The following is a 9420-nucleotide window of genomic DNA, read 5'->3' on the forward strand; positions in this document are numbered from 1 at the left end:
AAATGCATCACAAACCCTGCCTCTATTTCATCCACAGAAAAACGAGGGTGGCGTGCCATTTTATTTCATTTTCTAAAAAACACATATAGTGATTTCTCAGGGATCTATGATTTACTCTGTGATTGGTCAGTATTTAAAATCACCCCATAGGCCAATTGGAATAGCTCATGACCTACCTGGCACCAGGGCAAATCTTGGAGCCTATCACTAGAAAAATTCACTGAACCAGAACCCATGCTGTAGAGAGAACCCATGCTGGCGCCTCTATTCATCCAGTAATGGGACTGTCAGCCAATTGACATATCCTGTGCATGTCAATTGCAGTGCTTCTGGGCCCTGATATGGCCCCCAGAGACGAGGGCTGTGTGGAAACAGGGCCAGTTCAGAGCGGATTATGGCAAAACTGAACCAGAGGGGAGCCTGGGACTGGGACAGAGTGGCAGATTTGAGCGCCTTGAAGCAAGCAGCCGAACGGCTGAACCACAGATGTTGGATGAGCCTCTGTTTTCTCTAATTATTTGCACTTGAAAGAATTATTTGCAGCCTTTTATAGGAAAGTCAAAATGGCTAGAGCTCTGTACTTTTTTGTAATCATTAACCAGCACAACAATTTTTTGGGACTGATCACCTTGTTAATCCTCTTTCCCTTAGTGTTTCTGTTTGCTCCTCTGCTGACTAGGAAAATTGTTCATTTTTCCTGCCAAAATGTCCTCTCCTCCTCTTCCCTTCTTTTGAGATCATCCGTAAGGACCCCACTCTAGGCCATTTAAAGCCAGTGACTGGATATCCTAGACATCTGGTCCTCTTTATAGCCAGCACACTAGATGTTATAGAGTCAATTCCAGCTATATATTATAGTCACCAATGATCTCTTTCAACTATAATCCAAATGGCAACCATATAGTCCCACATTAAAGACGTGTGCTAGATGCAACCCTAGATTTCAAAAACACCACAGGATCATCTTAAAATGATGAAATAAATGAAATATGCCCATTAGAGTCTATTATAGCTTAGGTGCCAGTGACCCAGAAACTGGGAAGAGGGCGGTCCTGGTCCTAATAGAAATAGGTGCTGTTTTTTCACTATGGTCCATGCCATATTAATTATTATTTAGATATCGTTGGGGTTTGATACGTCTGTAAAAGTTCTTTTGATTCTCAATTCCCTGCTCCCTATCTTTTTCAGTCAGTATTGAAGATTATACAGCATGTGGCACCTCAAGGCTCTATATTTGGTCCTATATTTATTATTTGTCAATGGTCTTCTAAGACCAAATAAACAGAGAAAGAACACGTTTTCCACCCACTTACCACAATAACAGGTTTTTCACTGGTGTCTTAATGACACAGCTCAATACTGTATCTGGCTGGTAAACATTTAATAAGTTAATAAACTGCTCAAAATATGAACTCAGTGACCACTTATCTGAGATCCAAAGCAATGTATTTACTTTGGGTAACTATGAACTGTCTAAAATTGAAGTATTTGTACTTCTTAAGCAAATGTTAACAAGAATACTGAATTGCGTGCATGTAACTTGCTTGGTCACAATGCTTTTCCTTCCCTCTGTTGCCATGAGCAAATATGTTTGCTTTCTAAGGCTTCACCTGAGACAGTGTTAATTGTGTCGTTATAATGCTATTATGCAGATGAATTACTGAATATGGCACCTGTAGCTCAACTGGTGGAGGTGGTGTGATCTAGTAATGAGTCGTTTCACACGAAGCATGGGTCCTGATGAAAATGCATGCACTCACAGCATGGTCAGTTCTTTTGGATAATGACTGCTAAATAGCCAAATGTGAATGTAAATGTGTGGAATCCCATTGATCCTGTCCACCAGTGAAATAGTGCTGCATTGCAGGCTTCCTGCAGCAGCTGGCAATTACCAAACCGGGCGAGGAAGTTTTGTCATCGCCTCCTGTTCTGACAGCCACATAAAGAGCTCGGGCACAAAGAGAGCTGAGGAGGAGATTGCAATAAGAGATCCCTGATAAGCTCTCACATTCCCCCGTCGAAGGGTTAGGGGAAAGACAAGGAAAGGAAAGAAACAAACCAAACTCTCTGCTGCTGGAGACCATCGTGAAAATAAATATTTGATAAATGTACCGGGAGCTCTGCTCCTGTGCCGGCCCGTTGGACCGGTCTCTGTTGTTATTCAGTTGTTTGGCCTTGGGTGCGATGTGTAATGGTTTACATTCTACTGGGGGGACAGAGACTAACGGGCGCCAGTCCAGTGCTGTGGACATCAGGCAGCCAAGTGCGGACAGTAATGTCCAGTGCGCATGTCCAGCCCCTGCCAAGAGCAAAGAAATTGAGTTCTTTTAGCCCTACTTAACACACATGGCCAAGTTCAGCAAAAATAAGGACAATCCCCTCTTAAAATCACTGGTCCATTGAAATTCAAGATTTCCCCTCTCTCCCTCCCCTCTCTTTCTCTCTCTCTCTCCCCTCTCTCTCTCTCTCTCTCTCTCTCTCTCTCGCACACACACACGCTCTCCCTCTTTCTATGTGTCTGTGTGTATGTGTGTGAGAGAGTGAGAGAGGAGAGAGAAAGAAAAAGAGTCTGCTTTTGCCTAAGAGTTTATATAACACTTCAAATATTTATATTGCTATCATTATTTCACCTTTATGCCTCTTGGTGAATTTGATTTAACTGTGGAACATTTCCCTTTAAATTAGATCATCATTCTGCACGGCTGTTTTGGCATTCCACTCATCACCTCTCCTTTCCCAGCAGTTTCATTCTACTGGATTTCACGCTGCCTATCCTTCATACAGTCTGTTAGGGGAAGCCAGAAAGGAAAGAAAGAGTGAATCACCCAGTGAACCCAGGCCCAATGAGACAGTCAGGGGGTGCAAAGAACCTTGGGTTCACGGCCAATGCCTGGAGTGTCGGCACATGTCAAGATCGAATGTCCCCGCACATGAGCCTATTTCCATAACGACTTATGAGATGATGCCGTCTGAATCGTTAGCACAGCCAGTCAGAACAAAGCTCGGCAGGGCAAGGTCATTCAAGGTCATTCCAGCGCTGTTTGCAGGCTGATAAGGAACCTTGGCGATAATTGTTATCAGCGCCACGGCCGCTGACTCCACACGTGCTGCTGGCGAGGGACGGCTTGAAGGACAAATCATCCTAGTGTGTGGGAACAGTCGACAGTGCGTTGGGTCGGATTCCTGTACCACATTTTTTTTCTTGTGGCTCTCTGACAGACTGTCAGTATCCCTAGGAGTCTGACACATCAGCACAAAATGGAAATAAACCACTTCAGGCTTACACTTCCCCTTCCCCTGAGCTATGTAATGTATTTTTGCCATTTCTGACCACAATCTCTCTTTTTTCAGTCCCAACTCTCTCTCTTTCTCTCTCTCTCTCTCTCTTTCTCTCTCTTTCTCTCTCTCTCTCTCTCTCGTTAATGGTCATTTTCTCAGGGCATTAATTCATTCTCTTATCACTTTACCTAAATTTAATTCCCAAGCAATTCCTTCTTTTCCTCCTCCTCCAGCTCTGGTAGGGCACCATTGTGAGCGTGTGAAAGGGAGGAGGAGGAAGAGGAGGGTAGTGGTAGGGTAGGGAAGGGGAGAAGAGGGGAGGAAGAGGAGAAGGATTGGCGGGGGCCGCTTTTTGCCGCTGGGAGCCCATTGGCTTTAAATAGACGGGTGCAGGGAGGGAATGACCGGAGAGCTCTTAGTGCGGACTGATGCACAGGGTTTCCCTCCCCCCTGCTCGGGCCATTATACCCCCTCCCAGAACCGGCTCCATGCTCATCACAGATACTGCAGTTACACTTCCACCACTTCCATCAGCCTCAACTAATGGGGATCTAATGTCAGGCCTCCACATCTTCTCTCCACATCTCCACATCCACAGCTAGCACTTCAGAAACTTGCCCACAGACTTGCACACGCAGGTGGGCTGAAGCCAGTGGCATGCATACCTATCATACACAGCTAGAATATATTTGGTCAAGATATACGGTACTTATGTTAGGTTTCCATAAATCAGGAGTTGCTTTATACAGTCCTAAAACTGTACGGGGCTGTGTGCTATAAAGACGTAATGTGTATGCTGTGCCAGAGGGCCTTCAAGCATGAGGGAATGGAGGAGACTGGTGGTTTGGAGGGCACAGAACAGCAGATCTGGATGCCCACCATAAATCACTTCCTCAGCCAGGGGAGGTCATGGGAGTTAATGGCTCCACCTGGATGACAGTGCAGTTTGGATGTTTGTCTCCCGGGGAGTTTCCCTGCGTGTTTTCCTAGCGCGTCTCCACGTCTCCCGCAACATATCTGGGTGAAGAATTGCGGAGATATATGGCGTGTTGTAAAAATTTGATGACATGCCTCTCAGAGAGCCAGGGAGGGCACATAAATGTGCTACGCTGTCGAGATTTCTCAACATGCCACAAAGAGACACAGCTATGTTTATGCACTGTGTTCAATATCATTGATTTCTTAGACAGGAAACAGGTGGACTTCACTGTATATATTACAATCATCATAATAATTTTCTGCTTTCTCTTCCTTAAAGATGGAGATAAGCTAAGCTTTGTATATATTTCACTGTATAAATTAAAATCATCATGATCATTTTCTGCTTTCTCTTCCTTAAAGATGGAGATAAGCTAAGTGCTAAGCAATCATCAGTATTAATACTCTCTATCTTCATCTTTCCTCACCATCACCTTTTTGTTCTTCAATTCTGAAAACTTCAGCCACTTCCTGGTATTCTACCTCTCTCACATCCTCCACTTTTCCCATTTTTTCATCACGTTCCTCTGAATCCTCCTCTGCTTCTTCTCTTATCTCTTGTCATCACTGCTGTGACTCAGGCCCGATCGTGACATTCCACCCTCTGAACAAGTTTTCTCCTCCTCCTCCTCCTCCTCCTCCTCCTCCTCCACACGGCGTTGCTCATTAGCTGACCGTGCTCTGGGTGGCATCTCTCTGGAGGAAGCAGACAGGCAGTGTGGCTGGCAAAGCTGCCTTTGATGATTCTCCCATGATGCTTTACTTAGGATGCGTCATGATGTGTGTGAACGTATCGGAAAATGACAGAGAGAAAGAGTATGAGGAAGAGAGAGAGAGAGAGAGAGAGTCACTGTCTGCTTTCCTCTGTTTGTGCTGCGATAATTAGTGTGTCTGGCACTGAATGGGGGGGGGGGGGAGTGGGGAAGGAGTGGGGGGAAATTGGCTGGATGGAAGTGGGTGTTGATGAGACAGCATCTTTGTTTTAATCCTCCCTCCTCACGTATGATGTCAGGTGGCTTCTGAGTTCTCTCTGTCTGTGTACTTTCGAGTTTTCCAAGGGGGCTGTGTTGCGCAGAAAGGAAAAGAAAAATAACTGTCACAACTGACTTTGGATATTTTCTCTCGCAGACGGCAACAGAAGTAAGTAACTACCCTCCGCAGCAGAGGACAGTGGTGGCAAAGGCTTGGCGTGCCTTGGCTTGGCTCACTTTCAGCAATGCCTCTCTGGCACGGCACTGGCTGTTGTTGCTGCACCGTCACATGATTTTCAAAGATGGAGGCTGTGTGCGCACAAGGACCCGCTGCCCTACAGCCAAACTGCTGACACTATTCCCACGCAATCACAATATGGCACTGGGGAAACAGATGAGACCGATTATTTTTTTTAATTTTATTTCAGGCAGTAATAGGTATCCTCTGTATTTACACATTATAGAGTAGCTCTTACTTTACCTGACAGGCTGATCAAAGAAACGGGCTCATGTTGCAGTTTTAAGCTGACAAGTTGAAGGGATGTGGAAATGAGTCTTTAGTAACATCCGCTTAAATACAAGCTCTTTTTATTCAGGTAGCACTTATAGCATGTCAAGACAGTCATAGCCGGTGGGGATTTCTGGCCATAGTGTTGGTGCCTGCAGGGATGCCAAAAGGAAGAGACAGGGCTGGTTATCCTCTCGCAAATGTGTTATTTTTAACCCCAACCTGATTTAGGATGTGTTGTCATGGCGCCAGGATGAGTCATCGCTTGTGTTCCATCAGTCAGATTGTGGCTCGTTGCGAAAGGTGGCCGGCCATCTCAGAGCGTGCCAGTGCTGACCAGGAAGTGACAGAACCATCTGTTCTCAGGGCCCTGTCTAGGCTCAGACATTCACACACAAGCACATAGTCTGTCTCTCTCTCTCTCTCTCTCTCTCACAAACACACACACACACACACACACACACAGTGTTAACAACTGTTCTCAAAACAAAAATTCGCAGGAGGGTACCACTGAAACACCCATATCTGAATGGCGGGATTCACGGACATCCCTTATTAACTTCACAGTGTGTGGTAGTCAAAGACAGTAGCTGTTAAAGATGTATGAACTGGACAGCTCACAGACAAAACCACACACACACACACACACACACAGACATTGAGGCTCTAAATGGTACCCCTCCCGTCTCCGAGCTGCCATCTGGTAGTGGCTGGTCACATAACTCTAATGAAGCAAACTTTCCCAAATCCTCTGTGGTATGGAAGAGAGCAGCAGCACGTTTTCTGTCCGTATGGCGTGTCATCTAAAAGCGCCACACCGAACAGGCTGTAGCACCGTCCCTCAGGGATTCCACGCCATGTTTTTAACATCCACGTGATTACCTGTCTGCAAGAGCTCCCCCTTCAAAACGCACTGTCCACAGAGCAAATCAAAGTGGGGTTTACTTCTACTTGGCAGATTGACTGCATCCTCCTTTCAAGTCTGTCTTGTTGCTCAGCTCAACGTTGTTGTTAAGAGAAAGCTATATCCGGATCTTTTTGTAAAAGTAAAGGCAATCTCCAGGGAGGCAATGTGGCATTTTTTGCCCTCCAATGGATTTATCTGCCGTAGCTGTTGTAAGTGATGACTCACTAAAGTCATTGACAGTTGGGTGCTGGTATGTCAGCCTAAATTGGAATCATTTCAAATAGTCAACAGCAAATAGAACACTTTTGGGAACACACATCATGAGAATAAATCACAATGTAAGTTAGAAATGTAAAATGCAAATATATTTAAAATAACATTGTCTGTTTACGGTATCCTAACCTCCCTCACAGGCTAAATGTTGGTGTAGTAGTTTTGCTTGAGACTGTGTATTGTGTAGGTTACACTTGAAAAGAGGCAGGCAAATTAGGATAATTACACAGCCGTGACAGAGCCGTATTTCCCATTCTCCTGAAACCTCAGGGCTATCTCTCCGTGGTGGATTTAATTAGCGCCGTGTCTTCGGGCCACAGTTGTGTGGACTCGGGGCACTACACATTGCGGTTGCGCTTTAAGTTTAGAAGACCGGGCAGCTCTCAGGCACATGTTCTGGTTTTATTTTTTGCCTTTTCGCTTCAGGTGCTAAAAGTCAGGACTGGTGATTCTGTTGCATCACAAGAGATAACCTCAAGGCTCTAAGCTGCTGCTGCTGCTGCTTCTGCTTCTGAGTGACTGCCACAGGGGAGGCGTTGCATAACACACACGCACCCACGGCACATACCAGGCGGCGCTCAGTAAGTATATTAAAATAATAAAGAAGAGACGTTGGTTCATTCATACAAATCCGCCCCGGTAATGCCTCGTCTGTTGGAGCTCGGCCCAGGGACGTGGCTGGCCTCGAGCCTGAGATTAGGTCACTCTCTGCTTTGATGAGGGATTACAGTCTGATCAGGTCCGCGATCAAACGTCTACATTTCTGGAAGGATAACATAGGCCTGAGAGCTGCTTCTCACTGCTGTTCATAAAGCTGTCTCTGTCTATGTCCTATTCCTGGAAGTCACCTATCAAGCAATCTGCAACTGAAGCACATCACACCAAAAGGACCATATTCACGGCAAAACGAGTAATGCATAGAATAGTTACACATACACAGCCTTCAGAATTTGTCTCTCGTATGCATGCATGGATGCAGTGTCAGAGAGTGAAATATGGTACCTTCTATCAGCAGTGCTCGTCTATTGCATAACAGTGCTGTGGGAATTGTATTTCAAAGAAGTCGAAAGCATTACAAGAGACAGGGCATTCCTTCAGCACATCAGCAAGCACGCCTCTCATCAGCACTTGATTGGCTCCCTTGGCTGCCTATCAGGATTCAATCTGTTTCCCAGGCAACGGGCATGGGCAGCCAATCAAACAGCGTGGGGAGAAAATTGCAGAACCTCTGGCCATTGCAGAGTAATAAATTCCATTTTTACTGAGAGAGGGTGCACACCATCGGCTAGTTAAGATTGTATAGGTTTTCAGGATAATGCGTGCAACTCCTCTTAGTTAGGTCCTGTAGCCAATGTACAGTCCTCTGAGGTCATTCCTGAGTAAACTAGCTTTTCACGACTCATTGGGTATATGTTTGTCCTCCCTTAAATGTCTTTGCTGCAGGATGACCTTGAATACCATAGAATGCATACAAGTGGTAGGCTATCGTTGATGAATCATTTGCTTATACATATATTTATAAAAGGTGTTATTGATTTAAAACCAAAAGGCAAATATGTGTCAAAACCGAAACCAGTTTTGGAATGACATGCAGTATCATTTGGACATGTAACTCGATTCTCAACTGACATGTTGACGGCTATGTAACTTTACTGTAAATGGGAAAGTTAAAAATATACTATATATTCTCTGTACGATCCCTATAACCTACAAACCTGATTAAATTAAGGTCAACCTAATGAAGGGAAGACATAAGCGGAATCATAGTGAGGAAATGAAAGGAGGAATCCTCACCAGGTTTCCTGATGGATAAAACAGGTGGTCCTAGTGTGTGTGTCTGTGAGTCTGTGTGGACTAATTATCTGAGGATATCTCGTCTATTAAATATTGATGGCCATTACTAAGATCTCAGCAGAGACTCTACATGAAGGAGCACTTCAAGAGCTGCCGGAAAGCACCTGTGCAACAGCGTCCGCATGCTTTCGAGGGCCCTTTTGACTTAGATAATGATGCGTTAAAAACGATGGCGGAAATCTTCACGGTCATAATGACTGCTGCTGCCGGTCACACTGCTGGTTGCTGTCTGGCAGGGGTGTTGTGTAAATGCTCTGCATTCAGGGACAGGGGTGGGTGAATGATGCAAAGGGAGTCAGCCCACATCATATCCACATCAAGCACTGTATTCTTTTTTTTGCACGGGTAAAATTATGCTTTCGTGCGACTGCTTAGATTCTAATGTAATGCCTCAATGGTTTCCCCTTGTGGCACTGAGGCAATCGATTGAAGCTAAATGAGGCGTCTCAGTTCTGCAAAAAAAAAAAATCTGGCTGAGTCCAACACCCCCCTGTGGCTGAAAATGGTAAGGACTGGTCATTGCGTATAATTTTTAAGCATTAGAGAGGAGTTCAAGAAAATAGAGTATGGTGCAGTATATTATCAAGCTCTGCTGAAACACCAGTTGTATGGGTTCACACACTAATAATCTGTTTGTCAGGTAAGGGAAG

This window comes from Alosa pseudoharengus, unplaced genomic scaffold, assembly GCF_046254945.1.
Source record: "Alosa pseudoharengus isolate Yale_2024_CS ecotype anadromous, Long Island Sound unplaced genomic scaffold, YU_APseudo_1.1 YU_APseudo_1.1_scf_14, whole genome shotgun sequence".
NCBI lineage: Eukaryota > Metazoa > Chordata > Actinopteri > Clupeiformes > Clupeidae > Alosa > Alosa pseudoharengus.